Below are 17,926 nucleotides of genomic sequence, written 5' to 3'. Positions count from 1 at the left end.
GAAAGAAAACATCTGCAGCACAAATGCCAAACTACTACTTTATTCCAGGATTCTATTACCTCTGCAATTTGCCTTCAAGAAAGTTTACCCCCACAAAATGGCATTTATACAAAACCCAGTAAGCTCATTAAACAAATCCATTTAAACCAAACTATTATTGCCTCCCTCTGGGGACGATAACAGTTCTCTTGGACAATTTGGCTGTTGTATGGTACATAAGCAAGGGGGCACACGTTCTTATATGCTTTGTTGCGAGACCATGATGGTTTGGGAATGGGCGATGTCCTTGGGGCGCTTTCTTATTGCAACACGCATTCTGGAGTATCCATCATGTTGGACAAGCTGAGCAGGGCTATTCTGACCTTTCATGAGTGGTCCCTGAATCCTGTAATGGCGAAACAGATTTTCTGTCGGTGGGGTCAGCCTTGCATCCCCTATCAATCAGCAATTTCTTTGAGTTTGATCCTCCCAGAGGGGGCCTCCCCCAGGGACGCACTCGCTCATGATTGGCCTCTGGATCTCCTTTATGCCTTCCCCACATTTCCCTTAATTTGTAGAGTTCTTCAGAAATCCAGACTCCTCGGGGCACATTTAATCCTCATTGCCCCCTCCTGGCCTCAGCAGTTGTGGTTTCCCCCTCCTATGGTCTCATGTGAAGCACCTTCCTTTGGGTACTCCAATCCATCTCAAGATCTGATATCCCATCCTTGCTACTTCCGCTCCCGAATCTGTAGACACTTTGTCTGACCGCGTGGTTTGTCCACTTCCAGTGATCTTGGCTAAGTCCAGGCCAGCCTGGTCAGTGAAGGACATTTTATCCTTGCTTCCCAGAAATCTTCCATGAAGAAAGTATACAGTAGTAATTGGAAAACATTCTCCATCTGGGCAAAGAATGGGAATCTCTATTACTTTTCAGCTCCCATTCTTGAGATTCTTTTCCTGACCTCTCTCTTTGAGGAGGGGGCCAATTTTTCTATGGTCAAGGTTCAGTTGGCAGCAATTTCCAATTTTCATCTTGGCAATGACACTACTTTTTCTTCTCGGTTCGGCAAAGCTTTTTTGAAAGGTGTGTTTTAGACGTCGCCCCCCCCCCCCCCTGTTAAGGACCCTTCTCCCCCCAGTGGGACTTTTCCTTGGTGCAACAAACATCCCCTTCTAACCTGCTGCATCCTGTGATCTAAAGTTTCTTTCTTGGAAAACTTCCCTTTTAATGGCCATTACTTCAGCTAAAAGAGAATGAGTTGCAGGCTCTTGCTATTAAACTGCCTTATTTAATATTCCATAAAGACGAGTAGCTCTGAGACCTAATCCCTCCTTTATGCCTAAGGTGGCTTCGGAGGCCAATCTCAGTCAGTGTATCCAGCTTCCATTTTTTTCCATAACTATTCCAATAAGGGGGAATATATTTTACACACATTAGATGTCCTTCAGCTCCGTTTCTGTCTGCATAGAACTAGGGCTTTTTGCCATTGAGTCCAGTTGTTTCTGGTCTTTTCTGCAAACAAAGTGCCAAGGAGTGTTAAAGATTACTGTTTCCGTTGGATCTCAAATTTCTTTCATTTATTCCTCAAGTGTTCTTTTGTCTGGACCAGTAAAGGCTCATTCCACTAGGGCGGTGGCTACTTCAGCTGCATTTGTAGCACGCCAGTCTTTAGATGACATTTGTGCAGCAGCAACATGGTCTTCACCTCAAATGTTTATCTCCCATTGTAAGTTGGATTTGATTTCTAGAGGAAGGTCTTTCTTTGGCTCCACATTTTTTTGGCATGTCCTTCTTGAGTCACCCAGGGTTTTAGATAGCTGGGGATTCTGACCCTAACATATGAGGAATGGTGACTATGATAACATCAGATTAATAGTTATGTACTCACCATAACTTGGTATCTGTGTTATCTGTAGTCACCATTCATCACTGTCCCACCCTCCGGCCCCCTTCCTGAAGGATTAGCAGGATGTTGGTGGACCTTTGGTGGTGGCAAATACTGTCTGTCTTCTCCAGCACAAACTCGATCTGAGGGGTTAGAGGGCAGCAGAGCATCATGGGAGGGGAGGAGCTTGAGCTAAGCTGTTGTCTAAAGTATGTCGGCTTGTATCCGATGTCTTATCCAAGACCCTAACGTGATGAATGGTGACTACAGATAACACAGATACCAAGTTATGGTGAGTACATTCCTATTATTTGAGAAATTCAGCTCCAACTGTACCCCTCTCTCCCCTTCAACCTTCCTTCATGAAATATTATCAAATATAATTCCCTTTATCCTTGGAGAACAGATTCTTAATGCTGTCTCTAAGGCCATGAACACTGTCAGTGGGCCCAGACGATATCCCAGGATGTCTTCTAAATAGAATGAAGCATGTCAAGCCATCTGGAATTGCTACTTAACTGTAGCCTCCAAGCAGGCTTTATTCCTCATGAATGGAGAATGGCATCGGTAATCTCTCTGCACAAAGGTGGACCATCTACAGACCCTGGAAAATACAGACCTACAAGTTTTTTTTCAATAGTCTTGTATGCAAAGCCATGGAAAGGATTATCATGGAAAGTGTCCGTAATGACACACGAAATCTCCAGATACTGGACCAAACTCAGTTTGGTTTTGTCAAGGGCACGTCATGCTTATCCATCCTGGTGGACTAATGTTACAAAATCAATGGATGAGAGCAAAATGGTTCATACCACCTACCTTGACTTGGCCAAGGCATTTGACACAACAACACATTCTGGCATTGTTGACAAACTCAAGGTCTTTGGTACAAACCCTTATGTCACTTAGTGGATAGTCAGTAGTCAGCTGGTTCACAAAGAGAACCTAGTAAGTTAGAATTAGTGAATCCACCTCTACAAAGATGCCAGTTGGAGTCCCTGAGGGGATCACTCCTGTTACCACCCCTTTTTGGCATCTGCTTCTCTGAAGTCAGTCAGTGGTCTTTGGCTGACTAAATTTGCAGATTGTAAATTGGTTGCAGTCATTGAATCCCCCACTGACACAAATGTTCTCCAGGAAGGCCTGACACAAATAACTGGTGTCAGAGCCGTGGACTGCCATCCACTCTAAACTATTGTATTGACAACACATCCCTAAGAGTTGACCCCATAGTCCGGGACTTGGGGACATGCGCAGTAATTTAGCCTTTGACAATCACATATCTTCAGTAGTGAGGAACTTACAAAGGTATGGTATCTAGGCCCAAGGAATTCATTGTTCCACTGTATTCACTATTCTTCAGACCTATCATTGAGTACAATATTCCCTTTGGTATGTACCTAACCAGGCATATCCAGCAATTGGAATGTTAAAAGTATGCATGGTGTAACATGTCCTGTGCAGACCACCTCAAGGCCCTATCCATGTATTCTGTCTCTTACAGGCTGTTGAGGAAAGATCTATGTCTGGCATACAAGGCATTCCCAGGCATCATTCTGATGGACATCCTACATAACCACAAGATGAACACCAGAATCACCTATTCAAAAAACGTAAACCTTGCCTCTGATACAAGTAGGACCTGCTTGAGAGATGAGTATGTATCCCAGAGACTACCCTTCTCTGGAACAGGCTCTTCTTCCATGTGAAGCAGAGGTTCTCCCTAACCCAGTTCAAGTGCAACTTGGATAATTAGATGGGGAAACAGGAAATTCATCCCTGGCTTCGCACCTGTTTCTCTAATGGACACAGGTAGTCTGTAAATTCTCCCAAGCATCTGCTTACTGTTATCAAGAGTACCAGAACTTCTCAGAGATTTGGGATGCATGACTAGGCTGAAAAAGGCTCTTGTTGTTTAGCCTAATAAACGTCTATGAAACCCAAGAATAATCACACTTGGAAAAATTCCATTATACGTGGGATAGTGCCCCCAAAGGAGAGTTCTTCTAAAGAAGAATCTGGACTGATAGAATCCTCCTCAGACCCATAGTCCGAAGGAAAGTGATCTGAGACTAGTACACTAAAGTCTCTCCTCCAGATCCTCAGCAGAAGACTCTTGCTCCCTAGGTCACTTAAGGAGTAGAAGGCCAGGGAGGGGCAGGCACAGAAACTCCTTGATGACGTTTTAAAGCCATTAGAGTTAAACAGACCTTGAGTAAAATCTGCCATTTATGTTAGGGAAATGTGCATTTTTTTTTTTGTTTTTGTTTGTTTTTTCTGCAGGATATCTGCCTGAAAAACACTAGGAGCGTTGGACCCTTACCAACACACAAGTGCAGTAGAAATCTCCTTTCGTACTAAAGTCTGAAACTCCTCTCTGTCCTTCAGGTATAATCAGCTGAGGTTCTCCCTCAATGTCTGAAGCAGTCCTTTGAAAGCCTTAGAAGACTTGCAAACTCTGACCCATGCTAGCCTCTGACAGGCTGCGGCAGAGGAATCTGAAGCAATAACTGGATGATCCTCCTGGCTTTCACCAGCCTCGAGAGCTGTCCAGCCTCTACTAGCTGAATCATACCAGGGTTTTTTGACCTTATTCTTGGCCAGCGTCTGACCCTTGAGACTGGAAGACTGCCTAATTTACCTGGAAAACTGATGACTAAAGAAGTTGACGCAAGGTGCTACGGCAAAGAGGATAGGTGACTACGTAGGGTCTTGGGACAAATGCTTGGCAGATGGTATATGGTCAGGAGAAGCACCCAAAGAGAATAGATGCTGTTTATGGTGACCTTTATGGGAAATCTGCCTCCCACACTGTTTCCCTTTCTTGATTGACATGGAAACCAACAACACTAAAGTTATAGAGAAGATAAGTGCCCTGTTGGGGTTATACCTTATCTGAAAATGGGTCTGTGACCAGCCCAGAAGAACATTCAGACTGACGCTCTATGATTGTGTTCAGACTGGTAGCAAAGAAGGTCTGAGGTGTGTGCATCTGTATGTCACCTTTATGCTCTGCGCCTGGAGTGGCGAGCATATGTGTGACGTAAGATGCCTGTAAACACTAAAGGCTTTGGTATACTGACCAGATCTTCGGCTATCCTTGGCAGGAGAACAGTTAAGAGAATACTGCAACAATACTATGGAAGGGCATCTAAAACACCTGCCCTTTAGACCTTCTGAAATCTTGCCAGGTTTGATTACTTCATGTACAGTGTAGTAGCCCTGTCTAACTTCATTGCAGTTTGGGCCCCCCCACACACCCCCTCCCCCAGTTTGATGCTATCTGACACCTGGTTTGAAATGTCACATGTTCTTGGGCTTATTGATCTGTCATTTAAATCTGCTGCTTCTGCAGATGTGAATTTCTGGTCTTGAAAAGTTTTTTGTGTTAGCCAAAACCTTAGCCAGATGTGTTGCTCGGGTAATTTTTATCAAGTCCCCTAGCGTAAAAATTTCTTTGAGGAAAGGGTAACACTTGGAACCTATACTAAATGCTTGGTGTCCCCAGAATTGGATTTGAACAAGGAACTGTGCTTAGTGCAGATCTACAAAAGCACATCTTGTTGATCATACCTTAAAACTAACTGGGAAGGGAGGCTGGGTGGGTGACTATACCAACATTAGGGGATGGGTGATTAGGTAGTATACAAAAGCCAAAAAGATATGTTGAACATAACGGAAGAAAAAACAAGGCGGACTTAAACTGTGGCTGTATGCTCTTGCAATGCATTGATTCTAGTTAGGCGAGATCCTTAGTAGGAAAATGGGGAATCTGCAAGCAGTGGTACAGAGGAGAAGGTGGACATTGTTGGTATCATGGAGACCTGTCCTGTGACAGGACTGGGTGCACCTGGAAGTAAATGGGTATAGGTTGTTCCAGAATAATGAGAGGGAAAGGGATATGTGGTGTACAGTAGTACCCTACATAAAGGAAGGCATCGGATGTGAGGTTAGGGAAGAGATAGAATACCAAACCAGGAATGGAATAGGGGTGTATAGTAAGCATCAAAAGCTAGAGACGGTGCCCTTTCTGTTAAGGTAGAGGGAACAGAGAGATCCTGCTGTCTTGATACATAATATTGTAGCTCGGACACTAAGTGAAGAAAATTGGAGACTGGAGGAGAGAATAAATGAGTATGGTAGGAGGAAGAGGGTAGTATTTACAGGAGATCTAAATCTTCCAGGAGCAGAATGGGAGAGTCTGAGCCCTACGATAGAGAGATTAGGGTTTGTCAGAGGTCTTTAGACAATGAGGGATTCAGCCAGCTGGTACCAGAAAAGAGAGAATTCTGAACGTGGTCCTAACCAGTGCAGAGGCTGTCATGAATATCTGGGTTAAGGCACCATTAGCCAGCAGTGGTTATGTCACTGTCTAGAGTAGTGGGAAGATAAATCAAGTAATTAAGACGATAAGATAATGTCATAGTATTTCAGAAGAGTGGATTATCCTGTACTAGTGGAGGTGTTCAGAGATGACTTAGGGGCATTGAGACATTGAAGGAGTAAACAATATATTGTAGTTGATCAGGGATGAAAAATAAGATATGGGAAAGTGTGTTGGGAACAGGGGATGGCATAATGGTTAAATTCTTTACCTCACAGATAAAAGGTGTATTGGCTAGGCTTATAATAGGCCGCAGAATTGTATCCTAGTATTTACCTATGAACCAGTTAATGTCGGACACCCCTCCTAACAGCTGAGAGTACCATCACCAAGTATTAATGCAGAGCTAACTAGTTATTTGTATCCTTTCTTACCCACCTTAATTTGACAATGTGTCTAGGCTCATCCTTTCCAGATTAGCTTTTTTTATTAAATCTGGTCTAAACTTGTGAAGCATTTTTGTAACCCCAAGGGCTCATTACACTTCAGTAATAGCATTTTTTTACTGCATTTTTCTATGGCGACCCTAAATTATAACAGCTTAGCTTGGACTTACTTTTTGCTTGTGTAAGGCACTATAAGCTGGATATGTTTTCCGGGGTTGAGGGGCTGCTGCTCTTCATTGCATCTTTCTGTTATGATGACTGTGATGTAGGGAAATACTGCCAGCCCAGCTGTTTGGAATTTTGTAAATAATTTGTCATGTGTGAATATTGAACTTAAGTTATCTACTGAGCTAAGCTGTATCCACAGTGTACCCTGCTGGAACATAGAGCACTAACCTACAAAACTTAAGCATAGTTGAGGTTAAGTTACTTAGCTGGGCCATAAACAAAAGTCATTATCTCTGTTTCATTTCAGTAGAGGACACACTGTCTAGACTAGAGCCAGACGTGTTTGTATAGTCTTGAAAAAGAAACCGTTACTAGGTTTGAGATGTGGAGATGTTTTATTGCCTTATGACTTCCTAGCATTTGCAACGATATGAGAGAGGTGCATTTGTCACACGGAGATGTTAAATTCTGTTTAGCCTAGGAACTGAAGTCTGGTGACAGAGTGATGTCATCTAAGCTGGCCCAGCAGCAGCGTTTGATATTAATTTGGGAACAGTCTGAGAGAGACTGTATTTTGTCTTGGGACCCAGCAAGAACATCCTCTCATCACCATCTGCACTTGCCTTACTAGTTCTTAGGGCATAGTAACTCTTTTTAGACTCTTATAGGAATGTAGTAAAGATTAGTTTTAGATGTTTGTTTTATTTATTTTAGACTATCCTGCAATATTTATTTTAAATGCTTCCTGTGATTTTGAACTCTAAAGTTACTGTGTTGAGTGACTATTATCTTGTTCTTTAATTATTATCAAATATATTTAAACCCATCTTTGTGGCTGATATTTGTGAGATATATTTAAGCTCTTAGAATACTTGCGTATCTATTTGGTGACACTGTACAGGCCACTCCAATAACCTTGTTTGGTCAGACTACCATTTGGATTAGTTATTTATTTATTATTATTTTATTTTACATTTGTTAACTGGGATAGTCCGACTTGCCATGTGTTCATTTACAGCAGAGGCCAAAGGAGAAAAGTTCCGAGTTAATATCCACAAGTAGTGAAACTTATATTGTAGAAAAAGCTCTACAACAAATTACATTAATAATAAACATATTTTTGTACAAGTGACAAACGGGCAAATAACTGGTCAATGGTACATTTCTCAGTAAGAAAGCAAAAGTTAAAATGAACCCAAAATAGGGGATTCATTTAATAGTAATATTACATAGTAGGATTGAACACCCCTTTGTTAAGGGCCTTAAGTTGCTGATAAGGGTGGTTGATGGTAGTGGAAACTACCTTTTATAGTCTGGGCAGAAGGGAGCATAGCTGGTAAGTGTATATACTGGAGGTTTTGGCTCTCAACCCTATAGCTGTCCCAGTGGGGAGTCTTACTAGGGTTCTGGAGAGAGAGAGAAACCAGCCCCACACTGACTGTGATCTCTGTGTGCTCTTAAGGGAAATTGCACTTTACTTTGTGTGTGTGTGTGTGTGTGTGTGTGTGTGTGTGTGTGTGTGTGTGTGTGTGTGTGTGTGTGTGTGTGTGTGTATACTTGTTATCCTTCCAGTGTGTATTTTCCCCCCTGTTGCCAGTGACAAGGATTGAGGTTTCTTGATTACTGGGCTAGTGCAGGGGTGTCACAATGACCACTGAGGAGGTCTGGCAAGGGGCTCTGTCCTGATGTTTTATCAGATAAAACAGGCCCTTCTTTCGTAACCATGTATGTACGTTTTGTGGTGGTTAAATTTGGAAAAGGTCCATCTTAAGTAATATCACACTTCCTTTCAGTCCCTGTCTTTTTCACTGTCTTTCATGAAGTATTGTTTCCTCTTGTTTGCCTTTCCTTTCTCTGAGCAGTGAGCAATATTCACTGAAGACTCTGAAATGAGTAGTATGTGATTTGGAAGGAGGAAAGTGCCAGGCAGCTTGTGGAAGTGTCATCTGTCGATCAGTCTTAATGTTTGTAGCATTGGTGTGAAAGTTTACTTAAGGTCGATTTAACTTTTGAGTATGCAGCGTTGATTTTTTTTTTTCTGCTTTTATCTGAAAACATTATTCATGTAATAGTAATTTAAAAGTCTGGATGCAAGGTATCAGTTTGAGTACCATTGTGAAGCTCAGGTTGTGCTCCATGCCTTTGCAGTTTTTTCACTTTTTTTTCTTCCAGGAAAAATCGAGGATCTTGAAAAATAAATATCCCCGATTTTCAGAGGTGTAGTTTTTGAAAGGGATGTCAGTCATCTTGAAACAAAAAGAGGACATAGCATTTCTTTTCATGGGTGCCTTATCACTCCACTTTAAATCTGTTTAAACTCATGGCACCATAATATACGAGCCTGCATTTATAGCCTCCCAGTGGAGTGTGCCTCCACATGCTAATTTTCCCTTGCTGAATAGTGAAAAACACTGTTGTATAGTTCAGGGCCAGCTGAACCTAAGTGAACATCTAGGCTTCCAGCTAAGTGCCACTTGTGTGGCAAGCCAGAGCTGCCTCACTCCTCAAGGATGAGTGAGCTTGCAGTGGCCACTCACTCCCATTTTCCCCAGCTAGCTCCTACAGGCACTCAATTGGCTGACTGTGGTCACATGAGACATAATCTGTACTAATTCAAGATCCACTGTAAATTTTCATTCATTCCTCAACTCTTTGGTGCGGATCTGATCCGACTCTGTGACGACTTCTAGCTTGTGAATCACTGAAAGCTCTCTAGATTCTCCTTTTCCCACAATTCCCTAGTCTGTAATGTACCTCGGATTTCGTTTTCCACCTTAGAGTGTAGACATGGTCACTGTTTCTGCTCTCAACTTAGCATTTTTTGGGTACTGAGAGTCTTTCTTTAATTTTAATGCTAAAACTTCTTTCGATTTCCTGTTGCACTTCCTCACTATTTCCCGTTAAAAAAAATGTACAAGTAGTTGTGCTCCGTCTTTTACCATTGTTGGTAATTATTTCTTTACTTACAAGTACATCTTTAATACCATTATTGTTTTCTATTTGTAGTTATCCTTTTGTATTCCTTTAAAAAAAAAATCATCCCTCTGGTTTCAAGAAATGTAGGGCCTATGGCCACAAAATCCCTTTAAGTGTGTTTATTTTTTAGGCCCTTAACATCTTGACCCCAGTTCTGACACGTGATGGTTTAACCCTAGGGCCCTTTAATAGATTAAAATAAGCTGATTCTCAAAGGCTTGCTGCCTTCTAAATCCTCTACTTCAACATCATCTGGGACTCAAATCCCCCAGAGTACAGAGAAAAAGGACTCTGCATCCCCCAGATCCAGCCACTTCATCGGCTCCAGGCTCAGAACCTCCTAAGAAACTGGCTGAGGCTTTGGATCTGAGGAGATTTCTCCTTTCTGGTTTTTGGATCCGATTGCCACTCTTGGCTCTTGATCCAATTGCATCCGGATTGCCCTCTCTCTCTTTTTGGAATGCTCTCCGACCCCATCACTTTATCCCTTCCTCAACAGCATCCCAACCCCCTCTTTCAAATGCTTGACCAAAGCTGATGTGGACAGAATGATGAAGTTTCTTTTAACACTGGTATAAATGAGGGCACCCCCCCCCCCAGCTCCAGCCCCATCAGGTCTGGAAATCCTTAATACAGCCCCACCCCCCTGCTCGCTCCTTATTCTATCCGACCTATGGTATCTGTGTTTTTGGATTAGAACATTCTGGAGTTCTCATCAGATCTGAAGATACTGGTATCTTCAACTCCAGTGGTATCTAAGTGAACCAACTCCCAAGTCAGATGACTGTCCTGAGTTGTAGCATCCGTGCTGGATCAGAGGTGTTGGAGTAGACTCTGATGTTGTTGGAGCAGTCTTTTCCCCTTGGAGCCTCAGCGTTAGATGGCTTGGTTCCAACTCCCTCAGAGTGCTGTGCCTTAGGGGGAGGAGGGAGCTTGCAGCCGAATTATTATGTTCTTTTGGAGCAGTTGGTTTCTTTCTGTCTGAGGCATTCAGCATTTGAGGTGGTAGAGAAAACATTTTCTATCCCTAGAGCCCGAACATCTCCACCTTCTTTGGCTCAGACCACGCTAGCCCATTCATATTTGCATCTTGAGCCTCAATCATCTTGCCACAGGACTAGCTAGCCCAAGTTAGACTCCAGGATATCCGACAGGGTGTAATGATTTTTTTCCAACAATTCTCCGGAACATTCCACCAGAGCGGTTCATGGGAAGTAAAAGTGCAAAAGGAGGCATTTGGACTGTCGTCAAAAGTCTGTCACAAAAGATGCTGACTTTCTGTGAGGGGGAGGGGTCCTCAAGATCACCATCTGATGACGTCTTACTTTGAGACATTCTGGAACTCCTAAAGCAGACAGGTAGTTGGTCTCCCAATCTCCCTTCCCAAAAGGAGTGTGTATTCCGTGAGGCTTTTGGTGCTGGCAGTTTACCTCCTGGGTGATGCCACCCACCAATGAGCTCCTCAATTTGGTATTTTGGCAGACGTGGAAGGAAGTTGATACCACTGAACCAATCCCCAAGAGACCAGACAAGATTTTGTCACCACCTAAGGACAGAACTTTCTGGAGCATGAGAGTACTGGTTGAGGCTTTGGTCGTAGCAGCAACCACCAAGAAGGAACTAGTGGAACAAAATGCCTGTATCCACCCCCAACAGGGAGTCTAGGGTGATGGACAGATTTGGGAAGCATGTTTATGCTTCTGCGACCTTTGCCCTTTGGTCAATGAGCTATCTGGCATACTTGTAGGTTCATAGGCAAGTACTAATCCAGCTGCCCTTGTGGGTCATTTTAAGCCTAGTCAGTTTCCCTTTTTATACTTGAATAAACTTGTCACATTTGGTTAGAGATTGGCCATGATCGATAGTTGTATATTAACTAAATCATTACCATAGATAGTTTGGGGGGACCCATGTATAGAATAATTTAGAAGCCGCCTCTGTCCATTAGTAGTGTAGGAGGCAGCCATGGGGTAAATTTCCTGTTTCCTATCCATAGCTGCATGTTACGCTTGAATATGGACAGAGATGAACTTTGTTTTCTGGTGAGTCTGTTCCAGAGCAGTGGCTCTAGATACATGTCTCTCCAAACACTACATATTTTATATAAATTTTTTTGATAATTATATTTGATCAAAAAAAGTCAACAGAAATGTCAAAGCAGTGGCAGATAGTGACAAATGTATTATCTCTGGTTGGACTCTCTGCACCAAATTTGATCCAGCTAAATTTAATGCGCTACAACTTTTTTCTAGTGATGCAGGTAGTATCTCTGCAAATGAACATTTTATATTAAATTTAACTCTTAGAATAACATGCTGTCGGCGTCTGTTCCCTTTGCACTAAAGCAACAAGTCTACGCCTTGCTTTACTATATGGTCCTAAAATTAAAAGCCTGAAAATCTTCACAAAAACAAACAAAAAACAGTACACATCGCACATCATCAAACTTTCATCAATATTCCAAAGTGCTTAACTGCAGTTTGAGTGTTTATGCAATCTGCTCCATTTCTTACCAGGCACTCGCTGACATTGTGACATTCGCACAATATTACCCACTTTTCAAAAGCTACCAGATTTGACCATCATGATTTCACTCTCCTGACTGTATTCACAAATGAATGGCCCTGCGCTGTACCTCACTCTCACATCAGAGCATTTTAATACTAACACAGGTCTCATCAGCATAGATGTGACATTACCATATGGTGATATTAAGCACTGTATAAGAACTAAAGTGCTAGCCTTACTAGACTTGGTACCAAGCCCTCTAACAGCAAATGAAGCAGCTTTTTTTCTCTTCATGTAGCTTACTTTTTAAAAAGACTTTGATAATGGGCAGTCTTGATTCAATTGCTATTACTTCTGGCCAAATAAATGTCTCTGTACTTCTGAAAACACTGTTGAGTTTTTCTCATCTGACACTCGACTGTTTTTTTTTCTGTCGAGTTCAGTGCTTCCCCTTGAAAACAACTGCAGACTCACAAGTCTGCAATGGTATTTGATAAAGGAACTCTCTTAATCTCTCTGGGACCATGTCCTCCAAGGTGGAGAGCAATTGTTGCCTTGCAGTTAGTAACCCTTCAGTCCTTTTCCAATTTAGCCATGAGGTTTATCTCTCGTGCAGCGATAGTGAGTTTGGGTATTTCCATTAGAAGGCATGTCTGGATGTGCTGTTGTGATTTTGCCAAACTCTTCATAGCTTCTTGTGTCAGTGACCCTTTGACAGAAGTTCCTTATTTGGCTTAAGATGAAAGAGACTCTAGGTGTGAGCAGAAAGGTAAAACTCTGTCTGCTTTTGGCATGCATTATTCGACCCATTAATGAACTTTTTCTAGGAATTTATGAAGTGGTCAGATGTGGTTCAGGAAATCCCAGGGTCCCATCCAAGGTCCACATGGAGATAGTTTGCCCAGGGACAGATGGGGAACTTTAGTGGAAGATGTTGCTCCTGTGGCAGAGGGGGCAGAGGGACAGACAGGAGACTTTAATAGAAGATGTCGCTCCCGTGGAAGAAGAGGTCTACAAAATCAAGGATCTAGAGATGCTTTCTCTGATCTTACCAGCACTCCTGAAAGGAGGCCAGACTGTCCATCTCTGGAGGCAGTCTGGTAAAGCGGGGTTGCCTAAATCAGAGAGCCTGGATAGAAATTACAAAAGATTCATGTAGTGTGGAGGATAATATTCGGAGGTTGTCCTAGCATTTTCCTGTCCATCCCTGTTGGTTTCAAAGAAAATCCCCAGTGTACCACCCAATCAGCGGGAAATAGCAGCACTAGAAATAAACAAGCTGCTAGAAAAGTCATCTGTGCCCCCCCCCCACCAGAAAGAGTCCTGAATTTATTTAGGATTATTTAATACCAGAGAAAATGGGATTGGACACTAATTTTGGATCTCAGCAACCTAAATTAATTGGTTCAGTACATAAAGTTCCATATGGTCATGGTTCAGTCCATTCTGCCTTTTCTGCACAAAGACTGTTGCATGTGCTAGATAGTACACATCCTGAAGATCTATTATATCAAAATGAATGGGTGATGCAGAAGATACCTGCAGTTCTGGCTGGGAGCCATTTATTACCAGTTCAGAGATCTACTGTTTGGTCTCATCACAACCCCCCCAGGGTGTTTACCAAGTGTATGACAGTAGTGGTAGCTCAACAAGGATTTTGGGCATTTCCATATCAAGACGACTGGCTCATCACTGCTCCTACAAGACCTCAATTGATCCAAGCACAGGATTATGTACTCCAATTATGCTCCCATCTGGGTATTTCAATCAACTCCAACAAGTCTCCTTAAGAGCATCATCGCAGACATTGGAATTCATTGGTGACTTACTCAGTATGATCACACAAGCAGCATCTCTCCCATAGACTATACAGTTCCAGGTCAGAAAGATCATCCAAATCACTTCTCTGTCAAATTAATTCTTCAAGCTTTAGGATCCATGTCAGTGACAGTCATCCTAGTACCGTATGATAATTCTTCAGTGGACATTGGCAGCTCTGTGGTCCATTCTCCACCATCCCGTATCCACTCAAAGTAACTCAGGCTTGCAAAAAATATCTTTCTTCTTTGGTGGATACACTCCAGTGAAGTGCAAGGATGACATCCCTTTATCCTTCCCCAACTCAAGGTCATAGTGACCACAGACGCTTTTGATATGGGGGGGGCACTTTCTGGGAGGGACAGTCCAAGGCACATGGTCCCCTGAACAGGCCAACATGCATATCAATGTCCTGGAAATGAGAGCTGTCCTCCATGAGTTGCAGGCCTTCCAAGACACTGACTAGTGCGATTCCGATGGACAACATGTCATTGGTGTGGTACATCAAGAAACAAGGGGGTACCAAATCTTAAACCCTGTGTTGAGAAACTTTGAGTGTGGCAGTGGGCGATCTCATCCATTTGATTTTTCTGATGGTACACATTCCGGGAAAGTTCAGCTTGATTGCAGGCAGGTGGAGCAGGTCTATTCTAATGCCTCATGAGTGGTCTCCCAATGTGAATGTGGCAGTGGAAATATTCTTTCGAAGGGGGTCAACCGTGCTGTGACCTTTTTGCATCCCCTCTCAGCAAATGCAACAGGTTCTTGCCCTGATTCCCCCCACTAGGGGAGTCACTGAGAGATGCTATACTTCACAATTTTCCCACCGGTCTCCTTTATGCCTACCTCCCGTTACCTCCTGATCCCCAAGTTTCTTTGGAAAGCATTTCGATTGAAGAGCACAGTAATCCTCATTGCTCCTTATTGGCTTTGGCAAATCTGGTTTTCTTTCTTTTGGCCTTGTCCTTGGTCTCTGTATCCAACTCCAGACCTTCCATCTCACCCAACGGACTTGATTGACCCAGACATTCCCGGCCTAAAGTTGACTGCATGGTTTCTCCAGTTCCATTGATTGATAGCCCAGACTCTCCTTCCTGGTCTGTCACATTTTGTATCATTCCACAAAGCTTCTACTAGGTGACTGCACAAAAGCAAATGGAAAAGATTCATATTTTGGGCACAACAACAACAAATAGATCCTTTTTCCTCTCCTATATCCAAAGTTGTGGAAGTTTCAACCTTCATTTTCATTGAAGGAGCTAGCTCTTTAACTGCTAAATACATTTAGCTGCCATCTCCAACTTTCATGAAGAAATAAATAAATCATCTCTAGCATCCTCCAAATTGTGCAGAGCCTTTCTAAGGGGAACACTTCTTTTTACCTCCTATTAAAGATCCTACTTTGGATTTAAATGTAGTCTTGCAAGGTCTGTCCCAGTCCCCATTTGAGCCTTCAGCTAAAACGGAACTAAAATTTCTAACCTGGAAAACTGTTACTTCTGCCAGTAGAGTTTCAGAATTACAGGCATAGTCTTCTAAACCCCCCTTATTTGATTTTTTTTTCTTTTAAGAAAGGCAAGAGTATCTTTGAACTAATCCATCCTTTCTGCCTAAGATGGTATCAGAATCTAATATCAGTCAAACTATCAGTCTGCTATTTGTCTTTACAAATTTTTCAAACAAAGTAGAAAATGTTACATCTTGTGGATGTTCAGACAATTACGTTTTTACTTGCATTTTTCTAAAAGTTTTTGATCTATGTATCAACTGTTTCAGATTCAAAACTGGGCAAATCTGTCTCTAAAGTAACATTAGCTAAATGGTTGACTGATTTGTATTACCTTTATTTAACATTTGTTTCCTGGGAAAGTCCGACTTGGAACAAGGTCAGTTTTCAGCGGAGGCCTGGGGAGAAGTGCTGCAGATGCATGTCATTGTTTATAATAAATTGTTGTGTCCTTAACCAAACTACCAGGAGGACATTCTGCAAGATCTATAGCTGCTAGTTAAGCTTTTTTTTGTCTAGATGATGTTTCTTCTGCCACAACTTTGGCTAATTCTCAGTACCTTTATTGTTCATTACCAACTAGATCTGGTTTCTAGGGGCAGAGCAGGGTTTGACTCCATGGTGCTCAGGAGTGTCCTTCCTTATTCCTCCTGGGAGGTGGGTAGCTTTGGACTCTGTCCCACAAGTTGAGGAACAAATGAAAATCGACATCTGATAAAGTTATGTACTAACCATAATGTTCCCTCTGTGTTGTCCATTTTCATTCAACTAGACTCCCACCAGTCCCCCTCCTTGTTGCCTTTTGGAAGGATCGAAGATGGTAAAGGAACCATGTTCCTTTGAGTCCCAGATTTTGCTTGTTGTCTTACTAATTTATTCCTTTTAAATGCTCTACAGATGCAAGTGGCAGCAAATAAGATCTGAGGTATGTTAGGGACTAAAGCATTATGGAAAAGGGAAAAGCTTGAGCTTTTAGTGATTCAAAAGCTAGTAGAAGTGGCAGAATCGGACCCAAATGCAAGACTTGAAGACAGAAAATGGACAACACAGATGGAAGGTAATAGCGAGTACATTACAATTTTTTTTTTTTTTTTTTTAACTCTGTTAGGCTTAATGTATGTCTTAGACAGTGAGATCTGAAGTACTTTCCAATGCATACTGGAGGTTTCATTGACTTTGCTGTGCTATGAAAGAAGCTCTCTGTAGAAAAAAAAAAAGTAACAGCGTTACTCAGAGCGAATTGAATCCAGAGGCTCTGAAACATAGTCCGTCACAAAAGTCACCCAAAAAGTCATTTTCATTGCAGAGAAAAAAACTACACCTGTAAAACCATGAAATTGAAACTCCTCAATCCTGTTCACGTACAAGGCTAAGGCTTCCACCTTAAAGTAGGTAATGTGCTCCAAGATGCTTCAGCCTTAGCTTTGCAGTCTTTTGTGTTAACTTATCCCAGTCAACTGTTTTCCACTTTCAGCAGGTACCTGCAACGCATTACTGCCATTTATATCTCTGAACTGTCATTTGAGGTGTATTGTGAAAAAAAAAAAAAAAAACTTGGCCTTGAGCAGTGAAGTGCTATATATCTCTAGACTTAAGGTACCAATTCTTTAAAAATGCTTAAGGTAGTTTTACAAGAAAGAAAGATTTTGATCTAATGACCATTTGCCAAGGGACAGCTGTGCTCTGTTTCCTTAACTGTAAACAAAGTTTGGTAGTGAAGTTTAATGCATGTTTTTGAAAACTTGTCAGCAGTGAAGTTTTACTTTCAGTAAAGGTTTCCATGACTAATTTTCTAAATGCAGGTGAGGATGAGTTTAGTATCTGAATGATTTAAATGATTTTGTTTGGTGCAAGATTTCATGAGTTTCAAATTTTTCTTTGAGCTGGCAAAATTGTTTTTTTTTTTAATTCTTTTTTTTTAGGTACAACCAAAGCTGCCCCTTCTGAAGATTTTGCATGCAGCTGGTGCAAATGGTGAAACCTTCACATTGAAGGAGGTATGTATTGAGCTGCTTGCTCTAAGGGTGCGTATGCAACACTGAGTTAAGGTAACAAGAGTACTTAGGTTTTGGTATCAAAGCTTCACACAGTTTCTTGGTAGGTTTAGTTATTTTTTCTGCAGATGTTGATTTTTGTACTACCAGATATATTTGAAACCAAATGATGCTATTGTTGGCCATGTTCTGGAATAATAATTTATGGTTAGCATGAGTTTTTCAAAGTCGAGCAGCTAAATATGATACTTAACAGTAAATGTTTATCATTTAAATCACTGCTGCAGTGTTCTTACTGCAAAGGTCCCATCCATCTG

The 17,926-nt window shown here is 41.9% G+C and overlaps 1 long non-coding RNA gene across 1 annotated transcript in view; it reads left to right on the top strand.

Moving 5' to 3' along the window:
• Positions 1-17,640, top strand: part of LOC122806389 — a 68,406-nt gene extending 50,766 nt beyond the window's left edge. The window contains exon 3 of the long non-coding RNA XR_006365504.1: positions 17,538-17,640. This is a non-coding gene — a long non-coding RNA (uncharacterized LOC122806389). The remainder of the gene's footprint in view (positions 1-17,537) is intronic.
• Positions 17,641-17,926: the final 286 nt, after the last annotated feature.

Source organism: Protopterus annectens, chromosome 7.part0 (assembly GCF_019279795.1).
Source record: "Protopterus annectens isolate FY-2018-M chromosome 7.part0, PAN1.0, whole genome shotgun sequence".
Lineage (NCBI taxonomy): Eukaryota > Metazoa > Chordata > Ceratodontiformes > Protopteridae > Protopterus > Protopterus annectens.
Note: the sequence above shows the minus strand (reverse complement) of the source record. Positions and strands in the feature narration are given on the sequence as shown.